The following is a 16,247-nucleotide window of genomic DNA, read 5'->3' as shown; positions in this document are numbered from 1 at the left end:
CTGTTGTAGGGAGGAATTGGGAGGAATGTGACAATGCTACCAAACATATTGCACATCTGATGGGCCACACCCAGACTTCAGTAGAAATGGGACAGCTACTGCATGGCTTAATATGCACTCTGGTAGACAGGGGGAATCTTTGCAGACCACTTTCCTTAAGTGTGGGTGGAGAAGGAAGAAAAAAAGTAAAAGGAGTTCTCTAACTGCTGCCAGGAGAAGGCCAAAATTAGATTAAAATAAGCACACTGAATGTTAAAGTTTTTAGTAAAGTTATTGAAGAAAAAGGATGGTCAAGAGAATAAAACAGGAGCGATTAGATTATTTTATTCCTGTTATAAAAATCACTTTTAAGGACATTTTTTAGCCATACAGATGGGGTGTCAGAGAGCTGCCACTGTAGTGCTTCAGTGTAGACACTGCAGCAATGGGAAGGGTTCTCCCATCACTACAGGCACTCCACCTCCCTGATAGGCAGTAGCTAGGTCAATGGAAGAATTCTTCCATCAACCCACCACTGTCTACACCAGGGATTAGGTTGGCTAACTCAGGGCAGGTCTACACTATCGGGCTAAGTCGACCTAAATTACGCAACTCAAGCTACATTATTCATGTAGCTGGAGTCAACGTACCTTAGGTCGACTTATTGCGGTGTCTACACCGTGCTGGGTCGACGGGAGAAACTCTCCCATTGATTTACCTTATGCTTCTCGTTCCTGTGGAGTACTGGAGTCAACAGGAGAGCTGAGGGGAAACAGCAGGAGAGGGGCGGGGCTAGCCTCCTGGGGCAGGAGCTCGGGGACTAGGCAGGACGGTCCTGCGGGCCGGATGTGGCCCGCAGGCCGTAGTTTGCCCACCCCTGCCCTACGTGCTACCTAAGCCTCTTTAAGTGAGATTCCATTAGGGAGCTATCCAAAGTGCACCTCATGGTCAGGGCCTTTGTCTCTTGCCTTGCTGCAGTCTCTCTTCCTCTGGTCTCTTCTTTCTGGTACTCTTTTCTGCCCACAGCTATTCCTGATCCTTTTTTAACCCCTGGCTATTTCCACTTCACTTCCATCTTCCTAAAGATTATCAGGAGCACCATGTGCCACCCGAAATCCTGAGCCTCTTTTAACTCTCCTGTTCCTCCCCTTACTCTTCCACCAGCACTCTCATAGCTGAGCCAATTTGCAAAACTGCTTGCAGGTATTCAGGAAGTACAAATGTCTCTATATTTCAGCCTTGCTTTGTACAAAAACGTCAGCTGCTGGGTTTATGCTAATTCATATGGGAGTATTTAAGATATACTCACAGATGACTGCAGGAGCAAATTTAGTGCTAACAACAAACAAACAAGCGACATGCTGTGTAGACTTAAATAATCTATATTAGAGTGACAGTTAAGTTCTATACAGGAAAAAATATTGGATTTTGTATATGAAACATTGACAGTGGCAGAACAAACAAGTACTGGGGGGAATCCATTGTTCACTGAGGTTTTCAGCTACAGTTACATGCAAGCCTACTGTTTACACAGCATAGTGCAGACTGTTGTAAGTATTAGAGTAGAAATTCAACCAGTGGTAGAGGACTGGTGTAACCTACTTGGTTCAGTGCTCTGTCCCCCTCTAGGGGCACCTCAACCATCTGGAGCAGGGGTCTCAAACTCAATTTACCTTAGGGTTAGTGCCTGTCCTCAAATCCTCCCAGCAGGCCAATAATGTCTCTGAAGATGGTGTTCAGAAAAGAAAACGTTTATATTGTATTTTTTATTTCGAATTTCTTGGAAATAATAAAACTGTCATACAACTTTATACAATTCTTCGCCTGCAGAGAGTTTTAGTGTTTGCCAGATACCTGGCAACGCTTCAGTTCTGTCAGTTTGTTGATGTCTGGCCTCAGTGACTGAGCAGTTGAAACCTTCAGGATTGCAGCCAGGTGTGTCTCAGATAGTTGTGTTTGGTATTTTGACTTGTTTATATTCATTGTGGAAAAAAGTGACACTGCCTCCATGGCTGACTCTGCCCAGCAACTAATGATGCTGCCTCCATGGCTGACTCTGCCCGGCGACTAGTGATGGTATCTTTGTCCCTCTCCCCCAGCCAATGGGAGCTGCGCATGGTGGTGCCTGCAATAGACATTGCCGGCAGCGTGTCTGCATGTGTCTCTCCTCCACGAGCCGCAGTGGGGAGGTTCTCGGGCTGCAGATGGCCCGCAGGCAGGGACTTTGAGACCCCTGATCTAGAGATTGATGAGTCTGCTATAACCTTGGTTAAAAGCCAGGTGGCTTTTAGCTCATGGAGTAGAGGCTCATACACTAACCTTCAGAGGTCCCAGATTCAACCCCACCCACCGAGAACCAGGATCTATCAGCATTACACTAGCACAAACCATCTGTACTGTATCATGATTAATGGAACTAGAGACAGAGGGACCCAGGTACTCTGGAGATGCTGTAATGAGGGGTCACCAGTCAAACAGGGAATATCGGGAGTTAGACTGGAAGCAACTAAGCCACATGGATAGAATAGTGGCATGGGATTTAATAGAGATTCACTTGTTCAGCTTCACCCGAATTCAGCTTCAATCTTTTTAAATGAAACATCCATCACTTCTGGCCTACAGTGAGGTTTGTGGGGAGATGATTGCCATGGTAGCAGCTGTAGAGCAGAGATCTATATCCCTCCACATGCCATGGCAGGAAACTCCATTCCAGCCTTCTGTAGCATAGGTGCAGACCAGGCCACATGTCACAGAATCTGAAGTTACATGGATCCAGTATCCCTAAGACCTTGGCCAAGTGGTGCCTCCCTGGTTTCCTGCATCCCACATGGAAAACAGTCTAATTATTCTGGTTTTGTGTGAGGGTGAAAATCACTACACTATCTGAGCTGAGGTCACCTTCAATGGAGACATCACTTTACTTTGTCTGCCCTGCAGTCAGTACTGTATTGGTGATATGGAACTGAAGCCAGTAACCCTGAAAGCAGTCAAAACTCATTCCAGCTGTAGCCCTGTAACCTAGATCTGAGTCCTAATCACATAATTTAAGACTAAAACCTATTTTGTCAGAGGAATAACACAGCTACATGTACAGAATGTAAATTAGTATGAGTCAGTTTTCCAAATGCCCGAGTCCCATTTCCAAAAGTGTCCTAGAAGCCTAAGTTTCATTTAAAAAGGGGAGGTGGGGAAGGGGTCTTATGAGTGTCCAACGTATTTTTTAAAAATGAGATTTAGGCTCGTAAGTCACTTAGGTGACTTGGAAAATGTTACCCTTTGTTAATAAGCTAGGGAAATATTCAATTAACAAAAGAGGGTACTTGGCATTCAGTGACATTATATAGCTGTGCTTTGGACCTTCAAGGCAGAAAGTGAAAGTTCTCTTGTGGAATCTATTAATATATTTAGGCATGTCTTACAGTGCACCCCCTCACAAAGAGGGATTAGTCATAAGAACATGGAACATCAGAACAGCCATACTGGGTCAGACCAAAGGTCCATCTAGCCCAGTATCCTGTCTTCAGACAGTGGCCAATGCCAGGTGCCCCAGAGGGAATGAACAGAACAGGTATTCATGAAGTGATCCATCCCCTGTTGCCCATTCCCAGCTTCTGGCAAACAGAGGCTAGGGACACCATCCCTGCCTATCCTGGCTAATAGCCATTGATGGACCTATCCTCCATGAACTTACCTAGTTCTTTTTTGAACCCTTTTATAGTCTTGGCCTTCACAACATCCTGTGTCAAAGAGTTCCACAGACTGATTACATTGTGTGAAGAATACTTCCTTTTATTTGTGCTAAACCTGCTGCCTATTAATTTCATTTGATGACCCCTAGTTCTTGTGTTATGAGAAGGAGTAAACAACAGCCAGCACAGACAAGGCATAGGGGAGAAGGCTCCCCTGATAGGCAGCAGGGCTGCTCAGCCTGTAAATGCCAGGCCAGGCATCCTATGCAGAGTAGGCCTGGCCTGGCTTTTGGCTCCCATCCCCCTGCTGGGGCCCACACCCATCCCAAAAGCGTGGGCAACATAGGGGCTGGAAGGCCAGTTCCTGGCCTCAGGCCCCTCCCCAGCACCAGTCCCAAAACATCAGGCACAGCATAGCAACAACAGTATAGCACCCCCACATTGGGACCAGGTTTTTCTGAGACTTTGAATTCCTAGTTCTTCCCTCACAGAGACTCTCCCATCTAGCTCCCTCACTGGGCTCCCCACAAGAAGCCCTCCCCTTAAAAGCTTTCAATCTCAGTGTTCTGGGGACTGTTCCTCTCCCCAGGAAACTCTGGAGTACCCCAGGAGTAGCTTCTTCCTAGGCAGCTTCCCTTAGGAGTTCTTACCTCCAGACACCTCCTCCCACTGTTTTCTCCTACCTAAGCACACATAACCCTTCATAAGCCCCAGGTGCGCCTTAACTAATTAAGTATTGCCAGCTACTTAGGCAATCCATTATCCCCAACTGGGTCTGGGCTGGCTCAGTCTCTTCAGCAGAGCAACACAGGTAGGCTGAGAGCCTGACTGCCAGCAGAGGCCAGCCAACCTGTGACACTGCCCTGTTCCCCCTCCCTCTCCGCTACGTTACCATCCCATACGCTCACTCCATCCCCTGCCCACCTCAACATTAACCTCCCCTAATACTGACCCCACCCCCAGTTATATAATCATTGCACATGCTCACCCCTCCCCCACACCAGCCTGGCACCATGGTAGGGCAGCCTGGACAGGGGTCCCGGCCCTGTCTTGCAAACTCCCCAGTAACCCATCCAGCCCCACAGGCCCCCACTGGGCTCAATCATGGGCAGGCATGGGGACTCTTGCTTAGCTGTTATGCAGACAGCTACATCCCACTGGGGGACCCTGTCTGGGCCTTACATGCAGGGTGGAGGTGATGCATGAAGGCAGGATCATAGCAGCCAGATCCTATTTGCAAGGAGCCTGCTCCAAGGAGTAGCCCAGACCCAGGGCCATGTACCATCTGGCTGAGACACTTGTGCTCATCAGCCTCCTGGACCCCTTTCTTTCCCTCCTCCCAGCAGAGAGGGGCCAACACTGACCCTGCAGGGAGTGTGGAGTGGCTTCTGATGGGGATACAGGGTGGGAGGGGGGATGTGTCTCTTTGATGGTTTAGAAGGGTGGGGGGTGGGCCCATGGAATGGGCCAGAAAGTGACAGATGGGAGGGATGGGCTCATGGGATGGATAGGTAATGGGCCTGTGCAGTGGGTGGGGATGGGCCCACATGGTCAGCAAGGAGGGGGGAGGGGATATGGGCCCCCAGAGTGGATGGGGGACATGGGCTGGGATGCTGCTCCTCAACAGTGAGGTATGTATGAGTTCATCTTCAATTCAGTTCTATCCCTCCCCCCAAGCACTGGAGTTGGGGAGAAAAGATATGAACAGGAGTTTCCTGACTTTTAGAAGCACAATCTAACTACTGAGCTATCAGCTATGCTGAGCTGAGCTGAGCTTCCTCTGTCTCCCATGTTGTAGCTGTTCTACTTTGCATTAAATAATTGTTGAGCCGGGGACTGGAAGCTGGGTCTCCCCACTGCCAGGTGGGTGCCTTAACCACCAGCCTGCATAATCATTAGCACTTGTGCTCTCTCTCGCTCACCCAATGACTCTGTGTATTTAAACACCAGGGAACTTTTTCAACAGGAGAGACTGAGGAAGCGTCACACCATCATAGCCTATAGCTCAGGAGTAAGCACATGATTCTAAGAGGTAGGAGACCCCTCTTTTCTTTCCCCTCTGGCAGAAGGTGGAATTGAACTCAGGGTTCCCACATCCCAGGTAAGTGCTCAAATCACTGCACTAAACATTATAAAGGTGGCCAGTACCTCTTTTCTGGATGGATTTTGAATAGGACCTGATCCAGTGGGAAGCCTCTAAGCACACCTACTGAGATAGACATGGGCTTTGGAGGGAGATAGGCCTCTGGGTGCCTAGAGTGAGGCAGCAGTGTGCATGCTTGGGACAGAAACTTGCCTGGGACAGGCACAAAGGGAATTTTTACTGCAAAGATTTAGGCACCAGGGGTTTAGGCATCTACAGGGGTAGGCGGCAATTGAGTGGGAGTTTTGTGGATTGCAGTGGAACCTAAATTTGGGACTAGGAGCCTAAGTTTGGGGGGCTAGGCAGCTCAGTATCTTTGTGGAGCCAGGTCTTAAGGTATTTAGGTGCCTAATTCTCATTGATTTCAATGGGAATTACGAGCCTAAATACATTTGAGGATCTGAGATTTAGGAGCCTAAATCTCATTTACTTTACATGAGACTTAGGTGCCTAAATGCCCTCTGAAAATGGACGATGGGGGGTGTGTGTAAAATGTTAGCGTAAATCTTTGGTTCACATTATGTATTTGCATGACTGGAAAAAAAATAGTAATGAGCAAAATGAGGCAAACTGATTAGAACTATGATAACCGAATCCTTCTATAAGGAAATGACGGACTGGTCATTCGGTACTTGTCTTACATTCCTGGATTTAGCAAAGCTTTCACTTAATCCTAAAGGGCAGCCTTGTAAATAAAAGGTTCAGGGAATGAGATGGGTTCAAAAGTGACTACTCTGAGTCCTGTCAGTGTCCTCATCTCATTCATAGAGGCCTGAAAAAAGCCTTTTCTCCACTTCAAAATATATATAGTTAGATGATAGAAAGAAAGTTCTCCCTAACATTCAAAATGTATTCTGAACCAGACCCAAAATATTAAGCCCATTGAACTGAAAGTCTTTAATTCAGTTCTAAAATCTGTGGGAAATATTCATTGGGGAAAAATTGTTTTGATGACTGTTGCTAAATTTCCATTTACAACATTTCAACGAAATCAAAGAAAAACTTCCTTTCAAGAAGAGATGTGTTTGTGGGAGGAGGTCTCCATACTTACATGGAATGAACACAGGGCTGGAAGACCAGACCTCCTGAATTCTATTCGCATCTCTGCCACTTACAGGCCTTTATAAAACTATGTACTTGTATAGCACTTTACAAATATTAGTCAGGTCTCCTTGATTAGGTACATATTATTATTCCCACTTTACACATGGGGTAACATGAGGATGAAAGAAGTTAAACTGCTTGCTCAAGGACACATCGCAAATCAGCTTCAGAAACTATATTGGCACCCAGGTGTTCTGCCTCCCATGCCTGATCAATTTAGTACTCCCCAAGCAAGTCACTTAGGCTCACATCCTCAAAGGTATTTACGCACCATTGATTTCAATGGGCGTTACTCATCTAAATACCTTCTGAGGACCTGAGCCTTAACCTCTCTATCTCAGTTTTCCCATCTGTAAAGTGGAGGGAATTCATAGATTCCAAGGCCGGAAGGGACCATTGTGATCATCTAGTCTGACTTCCTGTATAATGCAGGCCATAGAGCTTTCCCAAATAATTCCTAGAGCACATCTTTTAGAAAGACATCCAATCTTGATTTAAAAATTGTTTGTGATGGAGAATCTACCACGACCATTGGTAAATTGTGTCAATGGTTAATTGCCCTCACTGTCAAAAAATGTATGCCTTATTTCCAGTCAGAATTTATCTAGCTTCAACTTCCAGCCATTGGATCCTGTTATAGCTTTCTCTGCTAGATTGAAGAGCCCATTATCAAATATTTGGTCCCCATGTACAGGGCCATCCCTAGGGAGGTGCTAGGCCTGGTGCGAAAGTGACGTCACTTCCAGGACCGACCCACGCTAAGGGCGGGTAGGGGAGGATGGGGAGGCAGTGCCTCCCCAAACAGCCAGGCATGGCCCTGCCCACACTCCGCGCCCCCAGGGCTCTGTTTCAGTGGCGCTGCTGGGCTCCAAGGGGCTGGGGCCATGCTGCCTGCCTTCCCAGGGCAGGGAAGGCCGCAGCAGTGCCGCGCGCTCTCCCTTCCACCGTGCTCTTCCTCGGCTAGAAGGGGCACGGCTGGGGGTAGCCTCCCTCAGTCAGCGGTGCACCCACTGCCCATGCGGTGCTGGTCAATCAGACTGACCTGTGGGGGCCCCCCAAAGCACGGGATCGGACTGACCTGTGGGGGCCCCCCAAAGCACGGGCCTGGAGCGGTCACCCCGATTCACTGTCCCCTAGGGACGGCTCTGCCCATGTAGATAATTACAGACTGTAATCAAGGCATCCCTTAACCTTCTCTTTGTTAAACTAAATTGATTCAGAAACTTCCCTCTATCACTCTAAGCCATATTTTCTAATATTTTATTTATGCTTTGTACCTTCTCCAATTTATCAACATCTTTGCTGAATTGTGGACACCAGAACTGGACACAGTATTCCAGAAGTGGTTCTACCAGTGCCAAATACAGAGGTAAAATAACCTCTCTACGTCTACTTGAGATTCCCCTGTTTATGTATCCCTAGATCTTGTTAGCCATTTTGGCCACAGTGTCATATTGGGAACTCATGTTCAGCTGAGTATCCATCAAGACCCCCAAATCTTTTTCCGAGTCACTGCTTCCCAGAATGGAGTCCCCCATCCTGTAATTATGGCCTACAGTCTTTGTTCCTAGATGTACACATTTACATTTAGCCATATTAAAATGTATATTGTTTGTTTGTACCCGGTTTACCAAGTGATCCAGATTACTTTTGAATCAGAGATCTGTCCTCTTCATTATTTACCACTCCCCCAATTTTGGGGTTAGCTGCGAACATTATCAGTGATGATTTTATATTTTCCTCCATGTCATTGATAAAAATGTTAAATAGCATAGAGCCAAGAACTGATCCCTGTGGTACTCCATTGAAAACACACCTATTTGATAAAAATGTAGTACCAAGTTTAACACCTTAGAGAAGTCTAAGTATATTAAGTCTAAACTAATACCTTTATCAACCAACTTGTAATCTCATCAAAAAAAGATATCAAGTTATTTTGACTAGATCTATTTTCCATAAACACATGTTGATTTGCATTAACTATACTACCCTCCTTTAATTCTTTATCAGCCATTCCATTATCTTTCCTGGGACCGATGTCAGGCTGACAGACCTATAATTACCCATGTCATCCAATTTACCCTTTTTAAAAAATTGGCACAACATTAGTTTTCATCCAGTCTTCTGGAATTTCCCCAGTGCTCCAAGACTTATTGTAAAGCAATATTCATAGTCCAGCAAACTAATCCGCCAGCTCTTTTAAAACTCTTGGATGCAATTTTTTCTGGATCTGCTGATTTAAAAATGTTTAACTTTTTATACTAATGTGTAAATAATTATACTTACCATAGGCAAAATCCAAAACTATGCAGGATTTACAATACTCGCAGCCAAATTCCCATTATATGTATATATTTATCCCCATTTATAGACATGGGAAAGAGACACATAGATTAAGTGGTTTGATTGGACGCACTGTGGTCTAGTGGAGTAAGCACAGACTTGGAATCAAGAAAAGGTTAAAATGGTGGAGAGCTTCTCTAATCCTTGCAGGCCAATCGCACACAAAGCACTAGGACCCTGTGAAGAACTCTTATTGGAAAGTGTCAGGATTAGTTGTGAGGGTGAAGTAGGGAATAATCAGAAGCTGAATGTTTTCTTTAAATTTGATGAACTTTTAAGAGAACTTGCAGGGATTGTTTGTTTCCAGAACTTGCCAGCAAAACTGCCACAGGGTTCACAAAATCTCTTGATTTGTGCTGGTAAAAGGTGCCAGATTCATAAGATCTGAAGACTGAAATCCACAGAGCAGGCACAAACCAGGCAGCAGTCACATAAGGTTCTCCACCAAAATGTTTCAGTCTTCATGCAAAAGGACTACTCCTAGATAATCTCCATGCCCATTTTGTTCTGTGTCCATTTTACACACAGTTTTTGTACCAATATCACCATGTTGGCTGTAGTGTGTGTGAATTTTTACTGATATAATTATGGTGATACTGTGGATACAGTTATACCGGTATAAACATCATCTTACACCAGTATAGCTTACTCCCCTTCTCATGCAGGAATAGCTAGGGGTATGTCTACACTTGCAGAGTTTTTGCGCTATAAGTTTCACCGGTGATAGGGAACCAGTGAAAGTAAAACGCTGGTTTGTGTACTCACTTAATTCCTCAGGCATCAGAGTGTGTTTACACTAACAGCACTTCCATCGCTGATGAAGGCAGCTATCCTACAGTGCAGCTCTCTCAATAGATCTTGTGGGAAGAGGCGGGTGAGCGGAACGCATTCTAGGTCCCTGCTCAATGCCCGTGCTGCACTGCTACACATCCCAGCAGCCCCATTACTTCCTTGTTTCTTTCGTGACATATTTTTTTGAAACTCCCTGCTGTCTGGCTGCTTTCCCTGCCACATCTACAAGCCAAGGGAAAGGGAGTTTCAAACTTCCCGGAGCTTACAGGGGGAGGGATGGATGTCCGTTTACCTGGCGTCAGAACAGTGGTGATGCTGGCCAGAGTGGTCACTTTTGGAACTGTGAGATATCCTCCAGAGGCCAAAAGGTGTTTACACTGGTAGAACATGTCTTTCCTTTCACAACAGCACAAAAAAAAAAAAAAAAAAGGGCGGTAAGAGCTGTATGCCTGTCGTGAACGTGGTTGTCTTTTTGCGGTGAAACTTCTGAGTTTCAGTGCAAAAAGTCATTAACAAGTGTAGATGCTCCCACGGTTTTAGAGCAAAAAAGGGACATTTTGTGCTTTAAATGGCATGTGTAGACATAGCCTATGTATAAGCACCTTTATTCCACTATAGTTGTGTTGATCCAGGGATTCTATTGCTTTAAGTTTACTGGGTATAGCTAAAGCAATACAACTTGCATCCAGAAAAGGCCTTAGCCTCTTTTCTTTGACTGCAGACAGGTTTGCCAAGTAGCTGTCATCATTCCACAATGTGAACAATTGTTCACTGGGCTGAAATCACCAAGCCCATCTTGGTGGGACCTGTTTTGGTCCATCTCATCTGGGCCAAACAATTAACAACTACTACCCTGAATTGGATTCAAATCAGTGATCAAAGGCAAAAAGCTCTGCAGCTGATTTCCAATCTCCTGGACCATCCAGTCCTGGAGGTGATATTGTCAAATTCATGTTAGCTGAGCAATGGGCCCAAATAGCTTATTCATCCTCCATCCCCATTCATACTTTTACTTGAGCACAGGAAATGACCAGTAAGAATCATTGGTAATCACTGGGTTCCAACCCTAAGCACACTTTTAGTATTAACTATTATATTCAACAAAGTACCTTTCTTCTGGGATATTGAAGATGATGAATCCGTTCTTATAATCATTATTGCTAACAAATTCTCATACAATTTGTACTTTTTTGGTTACAGGAGGAATATGTTTCTTTGGTGTATTTGTGTACCTTGCCACCTTGTGGCTGTTTTGGATATTTGCATGAAGGTGTTAACCGAGACATACAGTATGTGCTATGGCTTGAATCAAAGAGTCTTCGGATGAACTAACCAGAAATGCCTCTGCATTTTAGTTATCACCTCACACACACAAATATAGATATTGTGCCAATGTTTTGATTTTTAATAAATATAGTAATGTGAAAAAAGAGCTTTAGCTGACTTTTCTCCCTGACTAATTTTGGAAAGAATGTGTCTTTCACAGCTATCACTACTAGTTATATTATGCTATACTGAGAATTGCTGTATACTGAATAACCACAAGCACCCACTTGGATTTCTTTAACAAAGGCCTAACATATTTAAATATAGAAACTGATCCCCAGGATCCACACAGCACTCTTACCAGCTTAGAAGCCAGCAGCCTTCTAGCTAGCAGAGCTCAAGTTGCTTTACTGCAAAACTTTATCTTCAGACAGATGGCTGCAGACCAGTTTAAAAATAGTTGCAGATTAGAACATTATTTACAACAATGCTTTTATTGTCCACAAACACTTCTTGCCAATAAAAACATAACAGCACACACAATCCAGCATAGCTCACATGCATACACTGTGAGATAAACCATGTAATTGCTTAATTAACATGCTGTGCCAAGCACTTATGAAAAACTTAGTTTGCATAAAGGTCTTTAAAGAGTTTGAATATCAGCAACACTTTGATAGCTTTTCTAAACAGGTGTTGGAAGAAAGAAAAATCATAGTATCAATTATAATGAAGCCTGTGCTGTATTCTGATCTGGGAGGTGTCACTGACTCACTGTGTAAACTTGGCAAAGTTCTTTGACCTCTCTGTCTCAGTTTCTCTGTTTGTAGATGGGGGATAGTTCCCCACAGAGGAACACATTGTTGTTTCTGAAGTTCACATATATGTAAAGTGTTAAGTATTAGTAGCCTTCAGTTTGTTGCAAAGCTTTGCTAATTTACTTCTTTTATATATAGAGCAGTGGTTCTCAACCTATTTACCATTGTGGGCTGTGCATACACTCCACAATGTGTTATGTGGGCTGCGTTCAATATTACCTGAGGATGTCACATGGGCCAAAGTTCTGTGCTGAGTGGGTTGCAGGTTGAGAACCACTGATCTAGATAGATTAAGTTTACTTAGTACTATTTTAAAGACTGCATGGTACTAGTACTATGCTGTAGATACTTTGATGCTTTCAGATTTTATGGTGCAATATTCCCTTGCATAAAACTTTCTCCATCACTTAAGTAAATGTCCTTGTAGGTTCTTGTAGCAACTTCATCACCGTAGTATCAGAGCACTTTCCAGTAGTGCTTCAAACACCATGATCAGCATCTGCCCTGGGTGGTTGATTTTCTCACAACCATCTCAACTGGTAAATCAGAACTACATGGGACACAGAAAGATCCCCTTCCCCAGGACTATCGTCCTGTGTGATTGATTAGTTCCTACTAACCCTTGTCAGTTTAGGTTTGCTCTTTTACAGGAACAGTTTCCAGAATATCTTTCTGGTGCTGGCCCTTTAAATTTGGCAGAGCCAAGAAACTGCAACCCTAAAGTGGCCATTCTGAGACTGGATGTTTGCTGCACCTTTCTGTCTCTAGCTGGTAAATATTCTCAAGTTCTTGTTATGTTTCCCCTTTGTTTCTAAGGTGATGGCAAATTCATACAGTTGTGAGTGTGAAGGTGCTGTGTAGCTATATTTTAAACTGAAATAGGGGAGCATGGAAACAAACACATGGTCAAAGGAGGCAAATGACAATGCAGGATTACTTTGCTTCAGTCATTAGCCTGTGACACAAGCGCAAGGTAAAAAAGAGACATGCTGGGAAAAGGATAAAAGTGGGGCGAGCCACTACCCATCAAACTATACGGCATCACTTCTGCACAAATGCAGAGAGGAATATATTCAGCATTAACTTCTGTACTTCACAGAAAAATAAATAGCTTACCATGTACAGCATGTGAGGTGGAATTCACAGCAGCAAAGCTTTCAGCAGGTGGAATTCACACCCATCCTTGTTTGTGAGTGAGACCAATCTACATTCAGGAGCTGTGAATGCTTCTCAAATGCCAGCTAAATTTAGTGCCTCCAAGATGGTGTCCTATCCACAGCTGAGATGTTTTCCTCCATGCAGCATGTGCCATTAAAGATAAATATTTGTCAACTATTGGTTATTTCCAACCCTAAATGGAGGGTGGAAACTGTGGTAATCTCAGATAATACTGTGTGGTTCAGTGTTGGGAATATTGACTTTTTAATGGTGACAACTGTACCTGTATCTTTTGTGGCATGTTACAGAGATGATCAGACTAACTGTGCTGTATTCTGAGAGTCCCCTAAACTTCCCAAATGTCTGTCTTGTGTTGTGTTCATCTATCTGCACATTTCCTATTGACACTGTCTTTAATGTACCTGCTACAATGTATTACACAAGCTTTAATCAAAAACAAGTTATTGGACTCAATATAGGGGTAACTGGGTGAATTTTAATGGCCTGTGGGATACAGGAGGTTAGCGTAGATGATTGAATAGTCCCTTCTGGCCTTAAAGTCTATGAAAACAAGCAGGTAATCCACTGGGTTTTCAATTCATTTGCTACTTTTCCAGCCATGACTCATGACAATTCCAGTGTCTGAGCTAAACTGAGAGTAGTGTGTAGCAGATCATCCCTCTTGTGTCTGATGCTCATTCTGGAAGTCTTGCTGTTGCAGTATGCACGTTTAGACCTCATGGTACAATTTGGTCCCATGTCCGGTGACTCTTCTGAAATGTAATAGGCCACAACAGAAACTCAAAAGTATCAAATCTTGAGATGCATGTTTTATTTGTGAACTGTCTACTTGTCTGGGTTTTGTTCTGGCTCAGCCTAAGTATGCTGACATCAAATTGTATATTCTTTTCACTATGGCGTGTAAAGTTATGGCCAGTCCTGGAAATGGGGTACTGGAATTCATGCCCAGTGGTCTGATCTCATAGTGCAGATGATATTCTTAAATTAGAATGAGGTGCTTTTGCTGTGGAAAGGAAATTTAGGAAGAAGTTTTAAATAAAATTTTATTAGTTTTGAAGACATTTTTAACTGTACATTAAAAATAGATCCTTTAATATACTATATCAGTGATTAGAGCCCAGATCCTGTAAAAAGCTACAGATTGATGTACAGAGACCCATAATTTCAGTGGGGTGCAAAGAACTCTATCTGCATGGAGTTATTTGCAGGTCCAGGGCAAGTCCTGGACCCAAATCTTACACCTGCTAGAAGTTGCATAGTCAAACTGAAACCTCAGTTTTGCCTGAAGATTTCATTCTTACTCTAGTTACAAGCAGCAATGAGGGTTACTATAGCTGAAAAGAGCAGGGGGAAATTATATTTTTATATTTTCAGTTTACTTCATGCAGGTATCTGTGCTCTGCTTGTGGAGCAGGATTTGTGCCTTAGGACCAAATACTGGGGGGGAGGGAGGACGTGCAAAGCCCAAATAAACATGCTTGTGTGCTCAGGAAACAAATTCAAAACCCATAGGACTCTTCAGCCCCAAAATGCAGCCAGTACTGCAGGAGCTGAGGTGAAGGGGAGTAGTGTACGCAGTCCATTGTTTCTTCCTACATGAGAAGCTTGACCAGTGTGGAGGCTCTGGCTATGTCCTCCAATACATGTGGAGAGGTGCTGTGGAGTGTGCATTTATGCTGTATGTGGTGTGCTTGGAATTCTTATGGCTAATTATTGCAGTTTATGGGGATAGAAAAATGTTTCATGCTTATCTCCAATCTCTGCAAAATCCCTAAAGGATAGAATGACATAAACTAGCAAAAGAGGCTATCAACGTAGTTATCTGTGCCATTATCTTACTATTGAAGTGTGAGGCAGTGTGATGGAGTGGGCAACACACTGGATTGGGAGACAAAAAACCTCTAATCCAGGCTCTACCGTTGACTTGCTTTGTGTGAGACTGAGACTCCCTTAGGTCTCAAACCACAAAGGTAATTAAGTGCCTAACCCCCATAGATAGATAACACTGTGATTCACAAAACTCCCACTTGGCTGCTGCCAAACCCTGTGGGTGCCTGAACTCGCTTAGCATCTAAGTTTGTGCAGTAAAAACTCCCTAGGCACCTATGTTTCTGCTTCTGGGCATATTCCCTGTTCCCTCACCTTAGGCAGCCAGATGTCTATGTCCCACCTAAGCCCCAGAAGACAGGCATTTCTTTGCCTAAATGCTGTGTGGGGCAATCTGGTAGATGTGCTCAGAGGCCACCTAACTCCCCATGAAACAGTGGAGGAGGACATGCTTTCTTACAAACTTTAACCCAGTAATTAGGGTACTTACCTAGGACATGGGAAGGGACCACCAGCTCAAGTCCCGTCCCCCCGCCTGATGAGGAGAAGGAATTATGAACAGGGATCTCCCATCCCCTGAGAGAGCCCTACCACTGGACTATGGGATTTTCTAATATGGGTCTCCCTCAATCTCTCCTATAGAAGTTGTTTCACTTTAATTACATAATTAAAGTGAAACAACTGGGCCGTAGAGAATGTCAGAATGACTCTATAGACCAGTGATTAGCATGCCCACTTGAGAGGTGGCAATTCTGTTCAAATCCCTTCTCTTCATCAGGCAGAGGGGGGACTTGAGCCCACATCCCAGGTGAGTACCTTAACCACTGGACTAAATGTTACCACAGCACACCCCCTCTGCTGTTTGTGTGGAGTTAAATGGCCTTGAGCATTCCTACTGGATTGGCCCTGCATTAGGTGGATAAATGCTATCTTCCCCTAGTTGGTGCAGTGTTAGCAGAGATAGGCACCTCTCTGCAACCTGGATTTAGGTGTCTATCTTTGTGAGAGGTCACTGGCATCTCCCATTGGCTAGTTTAGGCAGCTTACTCAGTGTGCTGGCTTTGTAGATTGCATTCTAACTATCTATCCCCTTTGATTGTATAGGAG

Source organism: Malaclemys terrapin, chromosome 4 (genome assembly GCF_027887155.1).
Source record: "Malaclemys terrapin pileata isolate rMalTer1 chromosome 4, rMalTer1.hap1, whole genome shotgun sequence".
NCBI lineage: Eukaryota > Metazoa > Chordata > Testudines > Emydidae > Malaclemys > Malaclemys terrapin.
Note: the sequence above shows the minus strand (reverse complement) of the source record.